This window comes from Pongo abelii, chromosome 2, assembly GCF_028885655.2.
Source record: "Pongo abelii isolate AG06213 chromosome 2, NHGRI_mPonAbe1-v2.0_pri, whole genome shotgun sequence".
In the NCBI taxonomy this organism is placed as follows: Eukaryota; Metazoa; Chordata; class Mammalia; order Primates; family Hominidae; genus Pongo; species Pongo abelii.
This window is the reverse complement of record NC_085928.1, coordinates 23,118,410-23,143,853: the sequence shown is the minus strand read 5'-3', so window position 1 is coordinate 23,143,853 and position 25,444 is coordinate 23,118,410. Positions and strand designations below refer to the sequence as shown.

The window sequence follows — 25,444 nt, the reverse complement described above, 5'->3', positions numbered from 1 at the left end:
GGCTTCATCCTTTCAATTAAGGCATAGATTTTTGCCTATCTGTGATATAAAATATATTAGCAGCTATACACTAGGAATTTTTACATTTAAGCCAAAATACAGCCAGCAGAGTTTAAATTTTAAGTAATTTGTTAAACTAAATTAACTGAATTTTCAATTATAGGTTTTAAATGCTTAGAAATTTTCCATACGTTTGTTATAGACCTCTTGTTATTTTCTAGTTTCAAAAATGTCTCTTTGCATAAACTCGTGGTTTTCAGGTTTTTCACAACTGCTTCAATAAGCATTACAGTAATGCTTTTTAAAATGAAACTATTTCCTTTGCTATGTTATTGCCCAGTTGACTTTCTTATCCAAAGCCAGTTTTGCTCTCTGAATTTACTTTTTTCTTTCTTCTCCCCAAAGGTGTATTGATATGATACATACTCCTTCCAGTTCCTGGTTTAATTGGAACATGCCATCCTCCCACATCATAGTCCAGTCCATCTACCAACAACTTCTTTTTCTTCTGTGAGGCTGGCATTGATGATGGATCATAGTGTTTAGGATGTCTCTTTTCAGTTATTGAGCCTGGCCCATTCCCAGTCCTATTCTTTTTCTTGTTAAAAATCGATTATATATATATTTTTTATTATACTTTAAGTTTTAGGGTACATGTGCACAATGCGCAGTTTAGTTACATACGTATACATGTGTCAGGTTGGTGTGCTGCATCCATTAACTCGTCATTTAGCATTAGGTATATCTCCGAATGCTATCCCTCCCCCCTCCCCCCACCCCACAACAGTCCCAGGAGTGTGATGTTCCCCTTCCTGTGTCCATGTGTTCTCATTGTTCAATTCCCACCTATGAGTGAGAACATGCGGTGTTTGGTTTTTTGTCCTTGCGATAGTTTTTTCAGTTGAATCCTAGGTTGAAAAATGCTCTGTCTCTCAGCATTAATGAGGCACAGTAAGTCCATTTGAGAGATGGGTCCAACATCAAGTGGATGAAGCTTATTTTGAAAAAGTTCTAAACAAAATATATTCCTACCACATTAGACCTAAAATGTATTAATAGATAAGACTAACAACATTGTTCTTCTCAGCTATTGTTTCCTTCACACTTCCTCATTAAACTTTCGATATGTCATTATGTCCTTTTATGACGTCAAGAACAATTGAATGGAACTGAATGAAAGTAGTTACAATGACACATACACAATTTGGGACCTTTACTGCCAAAATAGATGGGTCAAAATGACGAAACATGGGAAGATTCAGGGTGAGACCAAACCCTGAATCTTTACATGTTGACTCCCTCCCACATTCATGCAATGTACAAATATTCTGACTATACCTAGCCTTGACAACAGTTCTAATGCCTCTACAGGTGAAAACATTCATTCATTTAAACCAGGACCTTTATCTATAAAGTGCCAAATAATAAATATTTTAGCCTTTGCAGGTCATATAGTTTCTGTTTCAACTACTCAACTCTGCTACTATAGTCTGAAAGCAGTCATAAGCAATAAACATATAAACAAATGACCATGGCTGTACTCCAATAAAACTTCGTTTACAGAACGGGGTGGGATGCATTTGGCAAACCCTGATCTGACCCATCAGTGAAGCCTCCAAAATTTATATATGGGGAGATTTAGCAAGAAAATTTGATCAGAAAGTGTGTTAGGAGGACTTGTGTTAGAATCTGCTTTTCTGTGATACACATTTTGCTTTTATATGAAATATATGTGTATGGGGGTGTTGGAAAAGATTACGGGAAACCTGAACCCCTCAGGTCACTCTTGTCACCGCCACCTAATCCTGCAATCCATTTGAGGGTGTTCTTGGCATTACATTTTGGCTTTCTATAGATTCATCAGCTTTCTCTGCATATTTTATCCATCAGATTATTTATATCGTAATTTTACAATTATTTTTGAAAAGCTACAAGAAACACTTGGTTGAAGTTCAAAATATACATTCCCTTTAACCATGCTAATTCTGCATTCTATTAATTTTGTCAGGCAAGATTTGTTTATAATAAACTCATTTTTTTCATCGCTCATGATTCCTTTGTCTTCAAGATGTTTACTGATTTCTCTTACAATGTTTTATGAGAATGTTGTCAGATACCCTGTAAGCCATTTAACATTACATTTACATCTATTATAACAATTCTTTCTCCTTCAAAATCTTTTAGGTCTTCTAAATTTCCCAATTGTAATATACCTTTATCCAAAGTATAATAAATACACCTTTACCTGTTTCTGGTTGATAGCTATTTTCAAAAGGTATTTTAAACGCATTATATGTTTTTCAAAATTGTGTTTTAACACCAAAACAGCCACACAATTAAACTAAAATTTAGTAAAGATTCTAAATGATAACACACTGTCACAAGATACATTACATATTAATTAGTAATTTTATCATTTTCTACTCTCCATCTTATAGTTTCTGTAATAAATTCTACTGCCAATCAGCTTTCATTAAGATATCAGCCCTTCTAATCATGATAACCGATAAATTGTACTCTATGCTTCTGACATCCAATTCTGCTTTATCTATTCTGGCTACATAAATCTCTAAAGTCTATAGTGTCAAAATATTTTTGTAGCTTCAACTAGGGTTTGACAAAAATGCTAAAACTATAAAATCTAAATGTAAAGTTTACCATTAAATTATATCAGCATGTCACACAACCATGATTTTTAAAATAAAATGAGAAAATACATAAAGTAAGATTTTAGATAACATGATAAAGTCTGCTTCAGTTTGATTCAGTATTCAATAAATAAAACCACTTGAGAATCCCAGTAAAAGTAAACCTTGAGATGGTTGAAATATCCATTTTAAATAATGGGAACTTTTAGGTAATTGTCTGTATGAAACAAGAATCAGGCTTCTGAGGTCATAAAATGCTTGACCTTCCCAGGTACAATGAATGCAGAAAGCTTACTACTAAGTTACACAATAGGGGTAAGATTGTTGAATCTATCTGAAAAATTACATTTTCAAAAGCTCCACAAAGTAACTGATTCATTAAAGAAATAATTGGAAAGATTCTTTCTCTTTCCTCATATGAAGGAGAAATCACAAAACACTGCAATATTTTCAAAAGAGGATGAAGTGCTCACATCTCACTTGTGAGGTTTCTATAGCTTTATTACCTATGCTCTTGCTATTTGTTCAGCATGCTGAAGAAAAGTATTTCCAAAATAACATAGGTTTGCTAATCCTTGGTTCCTGATAATATCACATGATAGGATAGGAGCTTTCAAACACAATCAAGCTGACAGTCACTTGCTCTGTACTCAGAGGGACCAATTTCTCCCTGTAGACATGAATACAGCAAAAATAATAAAGTGCCAAAAGTCGAGTGTAAGTGCAAAACCTTCAACATCACTCAGGTATCAGCAAAAAGCACCTGTTTAGCTACATGTAAAAGAAGTCAGGTACAACATGTTGAAAGGGAGGGAAGATTAGAATTGAAATAATTTATCTGCCTCTGCTGGTTCATCTGCATCACTGAAAAGAATTAAACCAACCTTGCCAAAGATAAGTCTTGCCTAGGTACAAACTGTCTTATCAATGCCATCTCATCTACTCCGTATCTTCTTTTTTTTTTTGAAAGAAACTTTTTATTTATTTATTTATTTTCACATTGCAAGTCATGGTATCCATTTTCTTTTTTTTTTTTTTATTATGCTTTAAGTTCCAGGGTACATGTGCACAACGTGCAGGTTTGTTACTTATGTACACATGTACCATGTTGGTGTGCTGCACCCATTAACTCATCATTTATATTAGGTATATCTCCTAATGCTATCCCTCCCCCCCCCTCCCCCAACCCCATGACAGGCCCTGGGGTGTGATGTTCCCCTTCCAGTGTCCAAGTGTTCTCATTGTTCAGTTCCCACCTATGAGTGAGAACATGCGGTGTTTGGTTTTTTGTCCTTGGGATAGTTTGCGAAGAATGATCATTTCCAGCTTCACCCATGTTCCTACAAAGGACATGAACTCATCCTTTTTTATGGCTGCATAGTATTCCATGGTGTATATGTGCCACATTTTCTTAATCCAGTCTATCATTGATGGACATTTGGGTTGATTCCAAGTCTTTGCTATTGTGAATAGTGACACAATAAGCATACATGTGCATGTGTCTTTATAGCAGCATGATTTATAATCCTTTGGGTATATACCCAGTAATGTGATAGCTGGGTCAAATGGTATTTCTACTTCTAGATCCTTGAGGAATCGCCACACTGTCTTCCACAATGGTTGAACTAGTTTACAGTCCCAACAACAGTGTAAAAGTGTTCCTATTTCTCCACATCCTCTCCAGCACCTGTTGTTTCCTGACTTTTTAATGATCGCCATTCTAACTGGTGTGAGATGGTATCTCATTGCGGTTTTGATTTGCATTTCTGTGATGGCCAGTGATGATGAGCATTTTTTCATGTGTCTGTTGGCTCCATAAATGTCTTCTTTTAAGAAGTGTCTATTCAAATCCTTCGCCCACTTTTTGATGGAGTTGTTTGTTTTTTTTCTTGTAAATTTGTTTGAGTTCTTTGTAGATTCTGCATATTAGCCCTTTGTCAGAAGAGTAGATGGCAAAAATTTTCTCCCATTCTGTAGGTTGCCTGTTCACTCTGATGGTAGTTTCTTTTGCTGTGCAGAAGCTCTTTAGTTTAATTAGATCCCATTTGTCAATTTTGGCTTTTGTTATCATTGCTTTTGGTGTTTTAGACATGAAGTCCTTGCCCATGCCTATGCCCTGAATGGTATTGCCTAGGTTTTCTTCTAGGGTTTTTATGGTTTTAGGTCTAACATTTAAGTCTTTAATCCATTTTGAATTGATTTTTGTATAAGGTGTAAGGAAGGGATCCAGTTTCAGCTTTCTACATATGGCTAGCCAGTTTTCCCAGCACCATTTATTAAATAGGGAATCCTTTCCCCATTTCTTGTTTTTGTCAGGTTTGTCAAAGATCAGATGGTTGTAGATGTGTGGTATTATTTCTGAGGGCTCTGTTCTGTTCCATTGGTCTATATCTCTGTTTTGGTACCAGTACCATACTGTTTTGGTTACTGTAGCCTTGTAGTATAGTTTGAAGTCAGGTAGCATGATGCCTCCAGCTTTGTTCTTTTGGCTTAGGATTGTCTTGGCAATGCGGGCCCTTTTTTGGTTCCATATGAACTTTAAAGTAGTTTTTTCCAATTCTGTGAAGAAAGTCATTGGTAGCTTGATGGGGATGGCATTGAATCTATAAATTACCTTGGGCAGTATGGCCATTTTCATGATATTGATTCTTCCTACCCATGAGCATAGAATGTTCTTCCATTTGTTTGTATCCTCTTTTATTTCATTGAGCAGTGGTTTGTAGTTCTCCTTGAAGAGGTCCTTCACATCCCTTGTAAGTTGGATTCCTAGGTATTTTACTCTCTTTGAAGCAATTGTGAATGGGAGTTCACTCATGATCTGGCTCTCTGTTTGTCTGTTATTGGTGTATAAGAATGTTTGCGATTTTTGCACATTGATTTTGTATCCTGAGACTTTGCTGAATTTGCTAATCAGCTTAAGGAGATTTTGGGCTGAGACAATGGGGTTTTCTAAATATACGATCATGTCATCTGCAAACAGGGACAATTTGACTTCCTCTTTTCCTAATTGAATACCCTGTATTTCTTTCTCCTGCCTGACTGCCCTGGCCAGAACTTCCAACACTATGTTGAATAGGAGTGGTAAGAGAGGACATCCCTGTCTTGTGCCAGTTTTCAAAGGGAATGCTTCCAGTTTTTGCCCATTCAATATGATATTGGCTGTGGGTTTGTCATAAATAGCTCTCATTATTTTGAGATACGTCCCATCAATACCTAATGTATTGAGAGCTTTTAGCATGAAGGTTGTTGAATTTTGTCAAAGGCCTTTTCTGCATCTATTGAGATAATCATGTGGTTTTTGTCTTTGGTTCTGTTTATATGCTGGATTACGTTTATTGATTTGTGTATGTTGAACCAGCCTTGCATCTCAGGGATGAAGCCCACTTGATCATGGTGGATAAGCTTTTTGATGTGCTGCTGGATTTGGTTTGCCAGTATTTTATTGAGGATTTTTGCGTCGATGTTTTCATCAGGGATATTGGTCTAAAATTCTCTTTTTTTGTTGTGTCTCTGTCAGGCTTTGGTATCAGGATGCTGCTGGCCTCATAAAATGAGTTAGGGAGGATTCCCTCTTTTTCTATTGATTGGAATAGTTCCAGAAGGAATGCTACCAGCTCCTGCTTGTACCTCTGGTAGAATTCGGCTGTGGATCCATCTGGTCCTGGACTTTTTTTGGTTAGTAGGCTATTAATTATTGCCTCAATTCAGAGCCTCTTATCGGTTTATTCACGGATTCAACTTCTTCCTAGTTTAGTCTTGGGAGGGTGGGTGTGTCCAGGAATTTACCCATTTCTGCTAGATTTTCTAGTTTATTTGCATAGAGGTGTTTATAGTATTCCCTGATGGTAGTTTATATTTCTGTGGAATTGGTGGTGATATCCCCTTTATCATTTTTTATTGTGTCTATTTGATTCTTTTCTCTTTTCTTCTTCATTAGTCTTGCTAGCAGTCTACCAATTTTGTTGATCTTTTCAAGAAACCAGCTCCTGGATTCATTGATTTTTGAAGGGTTTTTTGTATCTCCATCTCATTCAGTTCTGCTCTGATCTTAGTGATTTCTTGCCTTCTGCTAGCTTTTGAATGCTTTTGCTCTTGCTTCTCTAGTTCTTTTAATTGTGATGTTCGGGTGTCAATTTTAGATCTTTCCTGCTTTCTCTTGTGGGCATTTAGTGCTATAAATTTCCCTCTACACACTGCTTTGAATGTGTCCCAGAGATTCTGGTATGCTGTGTCTTTGTTCTCATTGGTTTCAGAACATCTTTATTTCTGCATTCATTTCGTTATGTACCCAGTAGTCATTCAGAAGCAGGTTGTTCAGTTTCCATGTAGCTGAGCGGTTTTGAGTGAGTTTCTTAATCTCGAGTTCTAGTTTGATTGCACTGTGGTCTGAGAGACAGTTTGTTATAATTTCTGTTCTTTTACATTTGCTGAGGAGTGTTTTACTTCCAACTGTGTGGTCAATTTTGGAATAAGTGCGATGTGGTGCTGAGAAGAAAGTATATTCTGTTGATTTGGGGTGGAGAGTTCTGTAGATGTCTATTAGGTCTGCTTGGTGCAGAGCTGAGTTCAAATCCTGGATATCCTTTTTAACTTTGTCTCGTTGATCTGTCTAATGTTAACAGTGGGGTGTTAAAGTTTCCCATTATTATTAAATGGGAATCTAAGTCTGTAGGTCTCTAAGGACTTGCTTTATGAATCTGAGTGCTCCTGTATTGGGTGCATATATATTTAGGATAGTTAGCTCTTCTTGTTGAATTGATCCCTTTACCATTATATAATGGCCTTCTTTGTCTCTTTTGATCTTTGTTGGTGTAAAGTCTGTTTTATCAGAGACTAGGATTGCAACCACTGCCTTTTTTTGTTTTCCATTTGCTTGGTAGATCTTCCTCCATCCCTTTATTTTGAGCCTATGTGTGTCTATGCACGTTCTTATCTCTCTTTCTCTCCTAAACTATCTTTTTTTTTTGTAATAATCTCTCTCTCCACCTAAACTTTTCAACTTCTCTCTCTTTCTGTCTTTTTTACTCCCTCCACTAGACATACACACTCTCTCTCACAAATAAATACTCACTGTATGATGCTAACTGCTAACTTAAAGGAGATGTAATTTTATCAATCACATATGATTATCGATGTGAGAGTACAATAGTAAATATGTCAGCAACTGAAAAATTAGGGCAACATGATCCAAATCAAGTGCTAAATATATTAATCATATACATACTACGCACTTCTATAGAAAAATTATTAGGCTATAAGCAATCATAAAGATTAGCATAAATATCCTAAAAAAACTATTAAAAGTCAAGACAGGCAGATTCAGCTGACATAGTTGTATCTCTCTTTCTTTTCATATAAAGAGATATTCAGTATGATGTTGCTAATTAAGAAGTGAAACAAGTTAGAATGAAAGCTATAAAGGGAAATCTCTGGGTGTCAGCCAAAAAGAAAGAACTCAAAGCCAGAGCAGAAGGTGGGGCTGAACTCTTGGTGTCCCCCTGGAGCACCATAGCCACATATATCCATATATTTGTCCACAGTGTGGGGAAACAGACAAAGCCTGAAGCCAGTGAGAGGAGTGGAACAGAAACTGAGACTCCCGCTTATTAATGGATGTCCCCTCATGCATCTGTAAGATTTAGACTAGAAAAGTCTATAGACTAGCCTAGAGACAGAGTAATAAAGCTACAAATCTTCTTAGGGTTCTGGGGAAAACAAAACCATAGAAAACGAAACCCAGATACGTGCCACGGGTGCCTTAGGAATCAGCATTGCACTATTTGGGACAGAAAACTCAAAGCTAAAAATTAACACAAAACCAATTAGGTTTTCTGTAGACCAGTACAGGCACAGATCATGGGTCACAGAATAGAAGGAAATACTAAATTACTTTGGAAGGACCCAAAGAACTCACAGAGAAAACAGCCTTCTTCAACTGAGAATGAGCTAGCCATAGGATCAAAAACTGATACTCTTTTGTTCAATTCAACATCTATCTATTAAATGCTTTTTTAGGCAGATATTATTTTAGACCCTGAAGATATATTAGTGAATAAAACATAATTCCTGTTTATACTCTCATGAGGAAGACAATGAATGCAGAAATATAAAATATAATGTTCAGTACTAACAAATGCCACAAGAGAAAAGCAGTACAAAAGAAAATAGAAGAAGAGATGGAGAAACAGATATGTAGAAAAAATATTTATAGAAAGACTCTAAGAAGGTGATATTTGAGCAGAACCCTGAACAAAGTAAAGGAGTGAGTCATGAGGCAGAAGATACATCAACAGGAAAGAATAAAATTAGTAAAGATATAGAAGATTTAAATTACATCATTTTGAACTAACTGATGTGTAAAAACTTCACCTTTTGAAGATTGTACATTCTTTCCAACTAATGTGTAATATTTATAAAATTCAACCATTATGATCTAAAAAGAGGTGTTAACAAATACCAAAGAATTGGTATTACAAAATAAGGTATCTGACCACAATGGAATAAAATAAGAAATTAAGATGAAAAGATAGATTAAAAAGCCGTATATATTTAGAAACTAAAGAAAAATTCATAAATATTCCATGAGTCAAAGAAGAAATCATAATTGAAATATTAATTATTTAAAATGAACACAATAAAGGCACTACATATCAAAACCTGTGGGATGCAGCTAAAGTGGTTCTTAGTGGAAAATGTATGGCTTTAAATGCATATATTAGATTTTTTAAATAAGTAAAATTAATTAGTTAAGGATCTCACTTAGCAAGTTAAAAAATAATAGCAGAATAATCCATGTAAAAGAGAAGGAAAGAAACAATAATGATTAGAACAAAAATTAATAACATGAAACAAATGTACAATAGAGAGCATCAGCAAAACCAAAATTTGTTCTTTAAGAAGAGGTGTAATATATTAGGCTAAACCATATTATTTTTTCAGTATTCAACCCATAGTAAAACTTATGCTGATCAAAAAATATTAATCATTAAATATTTAAGAAAGAAAATAGAGGCACTGATTAGAAACTTTAGGAGTAAAGAGAATGTATCTCGAACAATATAGGAAAGATTTAAAATAACCTGAGAATATACTAAACAACTAAATGGCAATCAATTTACAAACTCAAATGAAATAGGCAGTTTCCTAGAAACACGAAACATAAGAAAACTATGTAATTAGAAATAGAAAACCTGAATAAATTTATGATCAGTAACTGAGAGAAAAAATAATCTCCTGACAAGTTACATCTCACATGGTTTAGCAGTTGAATCCTGCCAAGCCTTTAAGGAATGGATAATCGTAGCCTGATATAAACTATTACAGAAAGAAAAATAAATATCCAAACTTCACTGTCTTCTTACTTTTTTCTCAGAGCACTTAGTGTCTTAGTAATATTTTCACAACAAACTTAGCTTAAAAGTATGTAACAGATCCATTAATTTAGTAGTTAGGTCTAAACAACTCAATAAGTGTTTTTGTCCCAGCAATACAGCCATATAGAAATAATAAACACAAATTTTTAAAAATTATTTTTACTTCATTCTTATATAGCCATCTTTAAGTTTATTATTATTGGTATGTGTGTGCCTGTCAGGCACTGCACAACTTTTCAAACCTTGAAATCTGATTGGACACTGCCACACTTATTTCCTGTTCTATATTGATTTTCATGCAGTACTTGCTTTCTATGACAGCAACCACCAAAAACCAAGTTTCACAAAGACGTGACACCATCAGGATGAATTTACTGAAATCCCACGCTAAAACTGAACTATTCAGGGTAGTGTCTGACCTGGTGTCTGACAGATGTTGAATATTGCTACGTTTCTCTTAAAAATTTTAAATAGCTCATGGCCCACCTGTGAGTTCACTGTGGCCCTACAGGAATGCCTTGGAACATAGATTGCAAACCATGGCATTATGGTGAGAAATTATTTATGTAAATTTTTAAGTACACAAAACTGCACCGAATGTTCATGGATAAGTGTGTACACATGTGCATGCATGAAATGAAATGAAAATATAAAAATAGTAAAAATATGAACTGAAAGCATATGCATTAACTTCAGAAGAGTGGTTACCTCTAGGGACAAAAGGTGGAACTGTAAACACAAGGGAACTTCAACTATTTCTGCAATGACTAATTTCTGTAAAAACAAAATTCAAGCAAATATGGCAAATGCTAATTTTTTTAAAATATGGGTGATGGGTATTTGGCATTTATTACATTAATTTTGTGCCTTATTATACTTTAGAAATAGTTCATAAAAGAAAATAAGAAATGACAAGCATTGTGAGTTTTCAAAAGCTTCATATAGGTTGCTACTTTTAGCATGCCATTCTAAATCCCAGGACATCTGGTTACTGTTAGACCTGCTTTCTAGTTTCCATTTAGAATCATTAAACTATCCATTCAGAGTAGTCTTAACATTTAAAGAACAAAAATCATATAAAGACCCCTATTTCCTAAGCTTCACCCTAAGTCACAAATGCCGCTTTTATTTAGTAACTTTGAAAAAAATCTCAGCAGAAATCAGATATAAGTGCTTTCTATTCACTTCTTCAAAATATACTTATTTTCTCATTTCAGTTATTGAAAATAATACCATAGTATGATAGAACATAACATGTATTCATTTAGTGCTATCACAAACCCCACAAATCTCTGGTCCATTGCAAGAAATATACTCATTTTCAAACTTAGTATTAATCTATTTATTTTGTAGGATACTAACCAAGTCAAAAATGAAACTACATTGAATTAACTGATGATTATGCCAGATGTACATTAAGTTTGTGTTAGTCACGTATCCCAGTTCCTCACATCCATCTCCCCTTTACCTTCTCCCAACCCCAACTTTTTAAAATAAAATTAATATTATTCATTAGAAGCAGGAAACTATAGAGGGGATGTCAGCAAATGTCAGAAGTGCCATGTATCAATCAAGGATCAAAGAAGTTCCACGACAATAACATGAGCTACAATAATAAAGTAAAGAAGATAGCAATTATCCCACTTCACTCTGAACTGGCCAGATCATGGCACGTGTCTTATATTATGAGGACATTGCCTTATCAAAAAGCCTAAAGAGAAAAACATGTAGAATGGTGAGAAATCTTTTTTTTTCTTTTCTTTTTTTTATCATTATGCTTTAAGCTCCGGGGTACATGTGTAGAACATGCAGGTTTGTTACATAGGTATACATATGCCATGGTGGCTTGCTGCACCCATCAACCTGTCATCTACATGAGGTATTTCTCCTAATGCTATCCCTCCCCTAGCCTCCCACCCCCCAAAAGGCCCTGGTGTGTGATGTTCCCCTCCCTGTGTCCATGTGTTCTCATTGTTCAAATCCCACTTATGAGTGAGAACATGTGGTGTCTGGTTTTCTGTTCTTGTGTTAGTTTGCTAAGAATGATGGTTTCCAGCTTCATCCACGTCCCTACAAAGAACATGAACTTATCCCTTTTTATGGCTGCATAGTATTCCATGGTGTATATGTGCCACATTTTCTTTATCCAGTCTATCATTGATGGGCATTTGGGTTGGTTCCAAGTCTTGTTATTGTGAACAGTGCCACAATAAACATACGTATTTTTTTTATAACATACACATATGTCTTTATAGTAGAATGATTTATAATCCTTTGGGTATATACCCAGTAATGGGATTCCTAGATCAAGTGGTACTTCTAGTTCTAGATACAAGATAAAAACAAACAACCCCATCAAAAAGTGGGTGAAGGAAATGAACAGACACTTCTCAAAAGAAGACATTTATGCAGCCAACAAACATGCAAAAAAAAGCTCGTCATCACTGGTCATTAGAGAAATGCAAATTAAAACCACAATAAGATACCATCTCATGCCAGTTAGAATGGTGATCATTAAAAAGTCAGGAAATAACAGATGCTGAAGAGGATGTGGAGAAATAGGAACGCTTTTACCCTGTTGGTGGGAGTGTAAATTAGTTCAACCATTGTGGAAGACAGTGTGGCGATTCCTCAAGAATGGTGAGAAATCTTAAACAGTAGGGGCAGTTGAGGCAACTAGAGAGGGTTAACTTGGAAAACAGAAGAAAAAGAGAGAAATCTCCAGTATCACCATGTTTTTGGTAGAGTATTATGCAGAGAGACAATCAGGTAGTTACAAATCACTGGAAGACAAGAGCATGGATCTCCAGGAATTACTGCTAGATCCACAGTGTAGAATCTTTAGGGTGATTAAAACGTTCTGGAATTAGATAGTGGTGATGTTTGTACAACCTTGCGAATATGCTAAACTCTATTCTTGAAATGTGTGAAATTTTATGGTATGGGTAAAACAAATTTTTAAGTGTCCATCAGATTCAGTAACATGACTAGTATAATCCAAATAATAAATGAAAAGTCAAAAAGCAAACAATAAAAACAATGGTTTCCAAAGAAATAAAGTAATTTTTCAAGACAGATTGAAATGTTAGGAAAGAGTTTTCTTTTTATTTTCTTTAAAAAAAAATAGTGAAGGGCTTGAACAAGTTTGAATGTTGATAACAAAGGAGTTTACAAAGAGACAAAGCATGAAGACATATGAAAGATAAAATTAATCACTAGTGCAAAATTTCTAAAAAAGTAGAATTAGTGTTCAGAACATAGGTAAACAGATTAGTCTTTTTAAGTGGTAGGTTAATTTCTTTTTATAAAACTTCATGAAAAGAGGATACCACTAGCTAGTCCCACCCAGCTGACCCAGGATATTTACAGATTTTATCTTGGGATGTTAAGCGTGTATTTAGATGGATGTGTCTACTTTTTTTTTGACTAGATGATAATGTAGTCTGCTGGGGAGAAAAAGGAGCAAAGGTAGAAAGGGTAAATAATCTGTTCAACATTAGCCAGCTAGAAACGGACAGATTTCATTTTTGAAATCATTTATTTTTTTAGGATATATTTAAGGTGTTCAGCATGGTTTGATATAACTATAAATAGTGAAATGATTACTACAGTCAAGCAAATTAACATCTTTTTATTTTGAAGTGATTATATACACACATGAAGTTGCAGATTGGTATAGATAGGTCAAATTTACCCGTTACCCAGCTTTTCACATTGGTATCATCTTACATAACCATGTACATTACGAAAATGAGGAAGTTGACCTAGCACAATAAAATAAACAACAAATTTTATTTGGATTTCATCAGTTTGTGCATGCACTCATTTTTTGTACGTCTTTGTATCATATATATTGATATAACCACCAACAAAATCAAGATACAGAGCTGTTGTGCCATCACAAAAGAATTTGTGACCTCTTTATATGCCTGACCTTCTGAAACCTCCGAAAATAACTAGACTTAATCATGAGAGTAATGGGAAACTACTGAAGAGTATTAAGTGATAAAGTCACATGGCAGACTGTTTCATGTCTCCCTTTATCTCAAAGAAAAACAGGGGTGCATAACTGAAGAAAGAAGAGGCATTAGAATATTATTTCAATAACTAAGGTAAAGCATGATGATGTAGAATAGAATAGTGACTCTAGATATGCAGAAGAGTGGATAATTTCAAAGACGTAGATTCAAAAGAATGTGGTAGTTAACTAAATGTGGTAGTCAGGAAGGGATCAAGTTGAGCTTACCTGACTTGGGTATCTGGGTTGGTGGTAATATCACTCACAGAGATGTGAAACATGAGGGAAGTGGCTTGGATGTGCTAAGTTTATTTCTTTATATGTTAAGTTACTTATGGGTTATTCAAATGAAGATGTCTAGAAGGTAATTTGGTATTGGAGTCTGAGGTTCAGGAAGAGGATCTTGTTTAAGATAAAGATGTGGCTGTAATCAATCGATATATAGTAACTGAAGCCAGAAAATTGGGTAAGATCAATCAGAATATGGTATCATCGAAGTCAAGAGAAAAGAATGATAGTGGAGGGAAAAGGAGGGGAAAGGAGGGGAGGTTAGGGGAGGGGAGAGGAGGGGAAAGGAGGGGAAAGGAGAGCATAGGAGAGCAGAGGAAGGGAGAGGAGCAGGGAAATGAAAGGAGGAGGGAAAGGGAAGGGAAGGGGAAGGGGAAGGGGAAGGGGGAGAGGGAGAGGGAGAGGGAAAGGGAGAGGGAAATGAAAGGAGGAAGGAAAGGAAAGGAAAGGAGGAGGGAAATGAAAGGAAAGGAACGGGAGGGAAATGAAAGGGGGAGGGAAATTTTCAGGGCAAAACAGAAAGAATGGAAGGACAGAAGGATGGAAGAGAGGAAGGAAGGAACTTGCACAAATTGAGGGCACATGTAAAAACTTCAAATATCATGTACTCATTACATATAATTTGCACTATATAAAACTTAATGCAAACTTATCAGCTTTTCTTTCTTTAAACCTACATTTTTTTTTTACTTACTGTTTTTCCCTCGAAAAGTTCTTTGTTCTTAGAAGGAATTTCCTCAAATATTTATATTCGATCCCAATATTTTTTCTAAAATGAAACATCTCTACTTTCTTGGCCCAAGAACTGTGGTAACTAGCTTGAAAACAGTGCTATATATTTGTTATGTCAGGAAAAATATAGTTGAATGAAGTGTTCTCTTTTCCATAAAGAAAAAAGAGCTCCAAGCTACATTTAAGTTTTCTTTATACTACCACCTCTCCAAGCGTTTCGGCTATCATTGTTTTTTAACTGCCTCTATAATATACAATATTCAGCTAAATATTTGGAGATATTTTGGTCAAAAGATATGTTAGCAACAACAATACAAATAATAAAACAGTTCTCAATGATAACTGAAGCTATTGCATAATTTAAATAAAACGGAAAAAGTCAGCATTAACTTTGAATTCATTGGCCTTTGTTAATTTATGTTGCAATCTTATATTTGTTTAAGGCATAACTCTGAATTCATTTAATGACCTAGACTATTTTGTGTTGGACTTTCATTTTTTTAAAAAAATAGCAAAATAAAATGCCGTCTCGTACAGTGCTATTTACCATATGAGATCCATCTGGCAATACCATCTAATATTTAACTTTGCAGGCACAGTTATCAAATAGTTGCTCTAAAGTGCTTATAAGAGGCAAATTCTTCTGGTTTTTCTTCTAAGGCATATTATATTACTGATAATTTTAGGATAACAGATCTGAATGTAGATGATTTTAAATGTTGATTACAGCACATTATTTAATATTTTAAATATTGACTAATTCATTTTTGAATTATTTGTAAATTAGCAGACTATTTCTTTTATAAAATTAAATATTTTGTATTCTCCCACCCCACCGCTAGAAGTCCTAAAACATAAACTTTAAGGGGAATATTATAATTTTAAAATAAAGGATTTAAAGTAACATTTTCCTATTAGTTTTGTGGCCTGTTTTCTTTTCCAGTAATATTTTGAGTCCAGCTCACCATAACTCACCAATATCCTTTCACGTTTCCCAAACCCTAGAAACACTTAACAGATTTTTCTCTCCATAGGTTGGCTGTATTCAAAAGAAACATTGGCCTGTCAGGACCTCACAGTATTGATGTTGTGGACAAGATCAAAGAGAACTTAACACTTTGAAAATAGCTACTTTACCTTACGTGCGACTCAAAAAAATTTAACTCAGTATTATTCAGTAACGCGTTGCCAAAAGTAATTTAGCAGGTTCCAAATGCTATATCCCTGGATAAATTGTTCTTCAAAAGCAAACAAACAAAAAACCTCATTACATATTTTTAAAGAAAAATGTGGCCCCCACTACTAGGTCAGCAGAGAATTCTGAGAATATATAACAAGTCCTGTGACTTCAGTCCCAAAAGCTCTGGCACAGGAAAACACTATCAACTTCTTGCAACAACAGAATACCATCAATACTAGCAGGGACATGCTTATGTCTACATTTAGGTGAACTAGCAAAATCTTTCATCTGATATGTACTAAATTCTTGATCATTATGAGGAAAAAAATTATATCTGAAGTGGCATATTCTAAACCTGATGAATTTCCCACAAATCAAAAAAAAAAAACAAATTTCTCACAAGTTAAAAAAAGGAGTCTATATTTCAAACTATTACCTGTATTGTAGGCTTCTGAACAATTTTATTATACTCTTCAGTGTTTTCCAGGTTTGTTAAAATAAGCACTTTAAAAACAGGAAAAAATAAGTATTAAAAGATAAATTCTAGCACTATACTCTTACAAGATAAAAAAGTCAGATTACTCTTTTATATCCAATGGAATACATGAATTAGACTTATAAGATGGTTGGAAACACATCACACCACATTTAATACACATTCCAGAATAAACTTCAAATAAAAATATGAGCTGTTGACCAATAGCAGTATTATAAATTTAAAATGGGGAGTTTTTTTAAATCACATATTAAAAAAGAAGAATTGGGAACCATGTGGAAGCAAAGAGCAATTTAATATACATACACAAGTTTAGGGATTTTTTTTTTAAAGAGAAATTGGGAGTCAGGCATTAAAGGTATACAAAATTTGTGTTTCAATATATTACCAATTAAATATTGAAATTTAAAATTGAAAGCACAACACCTACACTAAGACCAAAAAATTAAATAAATTCTTCACATAAAATCTAACAAAAAAATGTGTAAGATCTATATGAAGAAAACTACAAAACTCTGATCAAAGATATCAAAAAAGAACTAAATAAACTGAGAGATATTCCATGTTCATGGATAGTAAGACTCAATACTATCAAAATATTACTTCTTCCCAATTTAATTTTTAGATTCAACATAATCCCAATAAAAATTCCACGAAGTTATTTTGTGGATATTCACAAACTGATTCTAAAGTTTATATGGAGAGGCAAAACATCTAGAATAGGAGACACAATATTGAAGAAAGAGTCAGAATGCTGACACTACCCAACCCCAAGGCTTACTATATAGCTACATGAGTCAAGGTAGTGTGGTATTTGCAAACATACAACTAGATCAATGGAACAGAAGAGAGAAGCTGGAAATTGACCCACATAAGTACAGTCAACTGTTCTTTGACAAAGAAGTAAAGGCAATACAAAGGAGCAAAAGTCTTTTAAACAAATAGTCCAATAACTGAACATCCACATGAAAAAAAATCTAGACACTGACATTAAATTCACAAAATTTAACTCAAAATAAATCATAGAACTAAATGTACAATGCAAAACTGTAAAACTTTTAGAAGATAAATAGGAGAACATCTAGTTGATCTTGGGTTTGGCAATAAGGTCTCAGATATAACACCACAAGCCAGATTTATGAAAGAAATAACTGATGTTAGAGTTTATTAAAATTAAAACTTCCATTTTTGTGAAAGACAAATCACAGACTAGGAGAAAATATTTGCTAAACACATTTCTGATAATCGACCATTATCCAAAATACACCAAAAAGTCTTAAAACTCAACAAGAAAAACAACTTGATTAAAATGTGAGCAAAAGATCTGAACAGACATCTCACCAAAGAAATGCAGATGAAAAACCTGCATAGAAAACGATCAACATAATATGCCATTAGAGAACTGCAAATTAAAACAATGAGATATCACTAAACACCTATTAGAATGGCTAAAACTCAAAACACTGGCAACAACAAATGCTGTCAAGGATGTGGAGAAATACAAACTCTCACTCATTGCTGGTGGGAATGCAAAATGCTATTTGTCAGTTTCTTAAAAAATTAAACATACACTCACCATATGATCTAGCAATCATACTCATTGGTATTTTGTTGAAAATTATGTTCCACAAAATCCTACACATAAACGTTTATAGCAGCCCAATTTATAATTGCAAAAAAAATGGAGGCAACGAAGATGTCTTTAAGTAGGTGAATGCATAAACAAACTTGTACATCCATACAATGGAAGATTATTCAGCACTAAAGAGAAGTGAGCTATTAATCATGAAACTATACAGGGAAACCTTAAGTGCATACTGCTAAATGAAATAAACCAGTCTAAACAGCTATATCCTGTATGATTCCAACTATATGACATTCTGGAAAAGGCAAAACTATAGATACAGTAAAAAAGATGCCAGGGATTGGAAATGGGGAGAGATAAACAGGTAGAGTACAGAAGATTTTCATGGCAGTGAAAGTAATTTGTATGATATTATGATGATGGGCACATAACATCATGCATTTGTCAAAATCCATTAAATGTACACCCAGTGAACCCTAATGTACTATAGTTATAATAATGTATCAATATTTGTTCATTAGTTGTAGCAAAGGTACCACCATAGTTAATAATGGGGCAAAGTGGGGAGGAGAAGGGTGAATGGGCATATAGGAACTCTACTTTCTCCCCAGGTCTTTTTTTGTTTGTTTGTTTGTTTGTTTTTTGTAAGCCTAAAACTGCTACAATAATTAAAGGCTATTGTTTCAGTTAAATCCATTTATTTCTAAAATTTAAAACAGGAAACATAAAACAACTAAGTTTAAGAAGCTGAGTGTGTTGATATGAGCCTATAATCCCAGCAACTTGGGATGCTGAGGTGGGAAAACTGCTTGAGCTCAGAAGTTTAAGGTTAGCCTGGGAAACATAGTGAGCATGCCCCTACTAAAAAACAAAAAACAAAACAAAACAACAACAACAAAAACACTAAGTTTAACAAGTATTATGTTTTCAAGTGTCAGGTGACAGGCATGTTTCATTTTTTTCAATATTACCTGTCTAGTGAAATCAAAGATAAATATGTAGCTGAATTTTACTTACTGTGAACAATCAGGTGGTTTGAATTTCTCTTTTCAACAGTAGAAACAAACGTTTTGGAAATCAATATGGATTTTTAAAAACTCCAAAAAACATTAACTTGTATTTATTAATATTATGTCTTCATTATTATATTGTCAGAACAAAAGGATTAAGGTTATTTATAAAATTTTTAAAATGTGTGTTTTTATCTAGGAATATAGTCATTTTAAAATTAATGCTACTGTCAGGATGAAGGCAGGGAACCCTGATACTTTTCAAACAACTATTCTAGCACTTGAGATCTCTGCAGAATTTGGGCCTCTATTGTCATGAGAACTTGGGATTTCAATAGATCTGCTCGTGGTTTCAATCTCTAGTTGGTCTGCAAAGAAATTAACTCTGTGCTACTGCCCAAAACTATCCCCCAGCTTTCAAGGTTTCCTGCCTTGAAAACATGCACATTTTGTCCTCAAAAGAGTACAGAAAGGTACCTATAAAATCTGCACTGCTACGGTCTAAAATGACCAAAAAGATGCCTTGCCTATAATCTCTGTATATGCAAGACTGAACATTACATTACATAGAAGTATTCTGTAACCAAGAGTCTTTGCCTTTAAAACAAAATATTTTTTTTTCCTTAGAGGATAAGCTATTTGGGGACTTAGCAAAACTGGACAACTCTCAGAAACAAGTTTTTCTTCAGTAGAACACACACTAGGGTTTGTGCCTCTTTTCTTTGTTCAGTTTTATACATGTATAAAGGAAAGACAAAAAACAAGAGGGTCTTTCATTTTTCCACAGTTCTCTTTCTTGGGTGCCATTCCTCTCATTGTTCATAGATGAATATTCAGCGTATTCTCACACAGAACGCTCAGCCAGTTTTTCTTTTGCTCTATTTTAAAGGGCATAATATTTCTTTAGCTGAGGAAGACATATTTATAATATAATTTTGGATTAAGATTTGTATTTACAAATCATTTCATAGAAAGTTTCTCTAAATTTTTAGCAAGAGATATTTGGCTATAATTAGTCAGATTTATCTGTCTTCATTTCAAGGATCTCTATGGTACTGAAATTTCTGTTTAAAGAATTTTAAGTAAGTTCATTTATATACAGTTCATGCAACTTATTTACTTATCCCTCTTCTACATGTCAGCCATTTCTTTCCAAATGTTAAACAGAGTTGCTAAAAGTTATGTGTGTGTATGTGTGTGTGTGGGCCTGTTTATGAAGGAGAAGCAGAGACAGAGGGAAAGTGGGTAGTCATTGTATTCAAGCCAACAACCCCATTTCAAAGGAGAGGGATTTTTACCCTGAAAATTTGTTTTCAATTCTTCACTTTTAAATTAATACATTTAGAAAAGGTTTAATAGAATGTGGCTGAACCTAATTTAAATAAAAATTCCTACCTCTTGATTTTATTTTTTTGTTGTAATTAATTGGTCATTGGGTTTATCTGTATACATTTTATCTGTATTTGTATTTATTGTATCTGTATTTGTATTTATTTGTATAAATTTATCTGTATAAATTTTTAATGACCCCAAATATATCATGAAAACATTTAAATGTTTTCCTTTATCTAGGAAATTATACACACATTTGAAAACCAAACAGTTTGTATCTGACTAGATGTTTAGTTGCTATTACTATTTTGAACTTGGAATGGACTTTATTTTTAAATAAGTTATTTGTAAAGAACTGAGATTTACTGCATCCTACCTTATGTCAGGAACTCATGTCTTGTCTCAAATCATGTTCTGAACATCTCTTTGCATTAATATAATTAACCCCAGTTTACAGAAGACAAAATTAAGAACCAAAGAGAGAGAGTAGGTAACAATCAAGGTGATTCAGGACTTAACTGACAAATTATCAACTTCTCTCTACCTCTACTGCTGCCTTCTTAGTTGAGGTCACTGTGATTTCCATCCTGGACCACTGGACCACTGTACTCACCTTCTAACTGGATTCCTCACTAACTGCCTTGATAATTCCAATCCATTCTGCACCAGAAGCAGGTTTATTATGGTACTGTGTCATACTTCCCTGGCTTCCCATTTCATTTAGGGCAAAATTCTACGAGGTCTCTCTCCATTTCTCTTTAACTTCATTTCAATCTACTCTCTTTTTAGCTCACAGCATTCTACCCACATTAATGTCCTTTTTGTTCCTAGACATTGCCAATTTTTTTTTTCTTTTTTCTTTTTTGTTATTGCTTCCTGATTTACTACAAAATGCTTTTCTTCTGTGGAGGCTTCAAACATCCTATTCCTTGCCCTGGATTTCTGCATCACTGGATCCTTCTTATAATTTGAGTCTCAACAGAAACACCACCTCTTAAAACGATCACCCTCTGATTCTTGCCCAGACCTTTGTTAGTTACTATCAGAGAAAAATAACTTCTTTATGTACAATGAACTAGTTTGCTTGTTTGTTTGTTTATCATCTATTCCTCCACTCCCTCTCCATTCCCTCTCCATAGTAGGACTATTTTATTTACTACCTTCATATAGTTTCTAGCACTTCGTGTACTGAATAAATATTTGCTAGATGAATGAAGTCTTTGTTTTCTCCACTCTAAAATGTGCTCATATTAATTAAATATAGTCATAAAATTTATCCACTTGGCTATATAAAAATAAATATATATATACATATATATACACATACATATATATACACACACATATATATAGACACACACATATATATATAACCATTTGTCTTTAGTAAAGCTTGAAATATGTGAAATGATGGCACTTCTTTTTTTTCCCCTGAATATTATTTCTTGGTCAGAACATTATCTTCCTCCTTGGCAAAAATATATTGTGCCTTTATGTTTTATCAAAGTATCTCAAAGAATCATATAACCGTAGCATAATGGAGCTGAAGGGCACCTTAGAGCCCACCTACCCCTATCATGCACCTGGCACCTGAGCCTCTTCTACAGCATCAAGTGGCCACTGAGACATACCAGGCTGGAGGAACTAAGTACCTTTTAAGGCAACACATCTAATTCTTAGTGTGTTTTAATAGCCTAATATTTATGTTTAGCGTTTTGGTACTAATACATTTCAAGTTTCTGCTGTCTACTGACTTTTCACTATTTGTTCCCTTAGATATTCATTTGAAATCTTTTTAGTTTAACCTGATTTAGCTGTTTATTTTTATTAAAAAAAAACTCGAGGTAACTTCTTTTCTGATTTAATGTAGCAGTACCAGAAAATCCCTTTTGAGTTTGGTCTTTCAGATTGTTAGTAAACTTAATGATGAGAATAGGAGTATTTGTTATTTTTCTGCAAAATAGTTGCATCTATATTTCTTTCTACTTCTCATTGTGCAAAGTCTGTTCTTTCATTAAGCCACTGTATACTACATTATAGTCAGTATGTTTTAAGTAAAATTCTGAGATTCGTTTACTTTTTCTTGAGTCTTCTAAAAAATATGTTTTGATAAAATCAAGTGAAATATCCTTTATGACTTCAACTTCTTCTAGAAATACTTGTCCTCTATATATTTTATCACTTAATTTGCCAATTACATCTACTCCTTTTGAATAAGGAGGAAATACCATTTTCTGAAATAAAGAAAGAGAAAGAGAAAAAAAAGGAAATTAGAGAATATTTTAAACAATGTGTTTTGTGTGTTTTTTAAATGTCATCAAACTCATTCTTCAGGACTTCACTAACTCATAATAAGCTGTTCAATTAATACTTATTTAACAATTCCTCTGTGTTCTATTACTTATCCCTTTTTCTCACTTATATGCTCAACTTTTTCTTCTTTATAAGTTCTTTCTTCTTAGCATATAAACATGCATGATTATCTCCCATCAAATATACACAAAAATAAGCATACAATAGAAATGAAAGAAAATCCTTTTTTGAAGATTTGCTCTGTTACCACTTTCTTCTCTCTTATTTCTAGTCAAATCTTTGAAGAGAGTTTTTACTTCTTTACCCCTCATCCTGTTTACAGTCCACTGAAAACTGACTTCTGCCCTTAAAACATAATTTAATTATTCCCACCAAGATCACAAATCAAAAGACGGTCAAATCCAATCGAATACATTTTGACTTGACTTTACTTTATATCTCAGATGTTTTGACATTCTTGACAACTCCTTTCTTTCAAAAACACTGTCCTCTCACTGGCTTCATACTTTTTGGCTTTTCTCCTGCCCTTCTCTCTTCCTTTGCAGGCTCTTCTGCTTCTTCTTGACCCAATATATGAGTTCTTCTTCTGCTTTCCAATGGTCTCTTGCTCTCACATCATCCTTTTCCTTGAGTGATTATATTCACATCTTCAACTTCAAACATCATCTTTATTTTGATGACTCTTAGGTCTGTAGCTCCTGCCCTTATCACAGCTCTTCTATATCTCTCCAGTTGGATACATACTGCTGACCATGGAGTATCTTTAGCTGAATGCCCCACAGATACTTCAGCTTATGACATATCAAACTGCAGTTTTAAATTCTTCACTCCAAAGTGGTATTTTTCTGTTCTTCCCGTCTGTTTTAATGGCACTGTCATCCACCAAGGGGATTTGGAAGAACCTTGAGTTCAAGCCCTTTCCTTTGTTTCCCTACAGTTGCCCTGTAATCTGTATGCTGAGGGTTAAAGGCAGGGCTAGGAGAAAATATGTTTCTATTAGATGAGATGTATCATGAATATTCAACTGGTATTAGAAAAATAACCATAAAAATGCTCCTGATAATAAGCAGCTAAAACATAAAGAACATCTTTTTGTAAGTAATCGTGAACAATGTTTGAGAGGTAGAAGGATCATTCAACAATCTAAAAATTCTAAACATAATTTTACATATGAAAAAACAGACCTAGAGAGGAAAGATAAATGTCCAATATAAAAGTAAGTTAATGAAAAAGTGTGGACTAAAATCTAGATCCACTTCTGTAATTTTTGTATTTCCTTGGTATTAGAAGTAACTTACTCCTCCCTGTCCCTGATCTATGTAATGGCAAACATTTTTTCTTGGTAGGAGATAAATCAGGTCATACAAGCATAGAAAGCAAGATTTAAACGAAGTATATCTGTAATACAAATTTCTGCTAGTAGAATGTAGCTACATTTTAAAAAGTGAGAGTTATTTCTCAGCTTCTTTCTAAATAACTTACACTATTTATGCTCCCACCAATCCTGTATATTTCCTATATGCTCACAAACCATGAATATTATCTAATTTGTAAAACCTTGTCAATCTGATAAGGAAACTTAGTATGTGTGTATGTAAGATTAAATATTTTTATATGTTATTGGACACATATTTTTATGAATTATGTTTTTATATCCTTTGAACATTTTCCATTGGGTTATTTATATTTCTTGTTCTTGAATTTTCTTCTGTTTCTTGGATAACGCTTTCTTCTGGAATGTATTCTTCAGATTTTTTTAATGCTATATATTTTTGTTCTGTGTTATTTTTACAGTTATGTCATCTCATTTGAAATGTACAATCACTATATAGCCCTTAATCTACATGGTTAAAAATTGTGTGAGTAAAAACTCTTTGCCACTCTCCCCACCCCATCTGAATTCAGATTGACTTATCCTCTAAGCTTTTATTCTAGGACTAAAATTTGGCTTTAACAAAGCCAATAAGCCCAGGTGCTCAGTTTCTCCTACATACCTATTCTCCCAACAATGCTTTCTCATCCCCTTTCAGGCAATGAGAATAAATCCAGTAAAATAATTAGGTTCTATCACAATATTAGTCCAGAGCTGGCAATTAGAGGTTACATATGTGCATGTTCATGTGCCTCTACACCAGCTTCCTCTTCCTGAGAGGACCGGGTATTTACTATGATTTGAATGTATCCCTCAAAGTTCATGTGTTGGAAACTCAATCTCCAATGCAACAGTGTTGAAAGGTGGGACTTTTGAGAGATGATTAGGTCATGAGGGCTCCACCTTCTTGAATGGATTAATGTTGTTATCACAGCAGTAGCTTTGCTATAAAAGCAAGTTTGGCTCTTTCTTCCTCCTCATTTAATGAGCTCTTTCACCATATGATGCCTTCTAGAACGTTGGGATACAGAAAAAAAGGCCCTCACCAGATGCCCAACATCCTTTTATAGGACTTCACAGCCTCGAGAACAGTGAGC

At 34.1% G+C, this 25,444-nt stretch overlaps 1 protein-coding gene across 17 annotated transcripts in view; it reads right to left on the bottom strand.

Moving 5' to 3' along the window:
- Positions 1–25,444, bottom strand: part of ZBTB20 (zinc finger and BTB domain containing 20) — an 841,831-nt gene that overhangs the window by 676,896 nt on the left and 139,491 nt on the right. For 3 of the 17 annotated variants that reach the window (XM_054551488.2, XM_063721762.1, XM_054551487.2), the window contains one exon: positions 16,676–16,743. The exons of the other annotated variants lie outside the window; for them this stretch is intronic. The gene's annotated coding sequence lies outside the window, so the exon portion shown is untranslated. The remainder of the gene's footprint in view (positions 1–16,675; positions 16,744–25,444) is intronic. 17 annotated transcript variants of the gene reach the window in all.